This window comes from Orycteropus afer, unplaced genomic scaffold (genome assembly GCF_000298275.1).
Source record: "Orycteropus afer afer isolate SDZICR_OR568_19922 unplaced genomic scaffold, OryAfe1.0 scaffold00058, whole genome shotgun sequence".
Lineage (NCBI taxonomy): Eukaryota > Metazoa > Chordata > Mammalia > Tubulidentata > Orycteropodidae > Orycteropus > Orycteropus afer.
The window spans coordinates 1,286,200-1,287,727 of NW_006921645.1; positions in this window are offsets into that span (position 1 = coordinate 1,286,200).

Genomic DNA, 1,528 nt, shown 5'->3' on the forward strand with positions numbered 1-1,528 from the left:
GCCTGTTTTGTGATTTTTTTATTATTGTTGTTAAAACCAGAACATTAGAAGAATATAGTGGGTTAGCTTTGATCATGTATGTAGCTTTCTCAATGCCCCCTTGAAAATGGTACTTTCAAAAACAACTAATATCTCATTCTTTGTTCCCCTTCAGTTCTTAGGAGTTAATTTTGTGCCTCAACCACACTAATTAGTCCAGGTATTTAAGGGCAGTCACAGCTTTCAGTTACTGCTCATTGTTCTTTCCCCTCTCCTGGCAAAGATTTCAGTCCTTGAGGCAGGCCCCAGATAGCTCACAATAGACACACTGTCCAGTCCTGAAAAGTCTTTCCTGCTTATCTCACAGCCGGAGATCAAGACTCCTTCTCTGAAAACAAGGATCTTGGTCTGCCTACACCAGAGCCTGCAATATGGCCAAGAAAGGTTGAGGAAGAGATAATAATAACAAAAGAGTTTTCATACCATTTAAAAGTCAACATTGTCTTACTTTTGCATATAATTAGTTGCTGCAACCCAATTTTTGCTTTTCAGAGTTCTTATAGACTTGAGTTTACAGATTTTTAGTTGCTTTCTTCGCTGATCATGTAGAAGAGTTGTCATGGTGGACCTGCTTATGCTATTAGCTTTCTGGAAGTTAAAAATTGTAAGTTTTTGAAGCCAGTTACTTCTAATTAGATTGTTTTTCTATCTCCCAAGCCAATCAAAAAGGCTAGCAAAAAATGACATATAGTAACTATCACTTGAACCAGTAGGATTTGCCAGTGATTTGATAACCCCCAAAAGAGGAGAATGGTTGATATAGATTTTTATTTATGTAAATATTTGAATGCTCTTTTTTTACAATAAGCTGGAACAAGCTGAAAATGATACTCCTACAAATGAAAAAAGTCATAGCACACAGGTGAGTCATGGAACCTCAGTATCTCCTTCACCCTTTCATAAGCAACAAAATGATGGTGTTGCCTTTATTTTGCTTATTTGGAGGAAAAATAGGAAATTTTTCACTAGGAAATTTTTATTCTGAGATGATGAGAATAACGAATATAATGTTTGCAGGATAGATTGTCATTCATCATGAGAACAGAAAGTAATGAATTAACAATCACATGAAACTAACATATTTAGATAATCATTTAATCTTTGGGGGTTAATCTTCCACTTCTGATTTTCTAGGATTAACTACTCCATAGAGCTTAAAATATACTTTAAAAAGAATAAAACAGAACTGACTGAGAAGAGATTGCTCAGAGAAGGAATCCTCAGATTTCTCACACCTGTGGTTTTTCATTGTTCCTATGGAGAGCTTAGGTTGGTGGACACTGGGAGCTTGAACATCTCCTTGGGGAGATTTTGTTGGAAGAGTAGAGTTATTAAATAGCTAAAATGTCATGGGCAATAGATCTATGTTACAAAGACAATACAAAGAAAGGTTTCCAAAATAATGTCCCCACCTGTAACTGAATGCAGTAGTGATGAATATGATCCTAAACAGCAGGCAATAAGGGAGGAAAAAAAAAAAAAGCTGCTT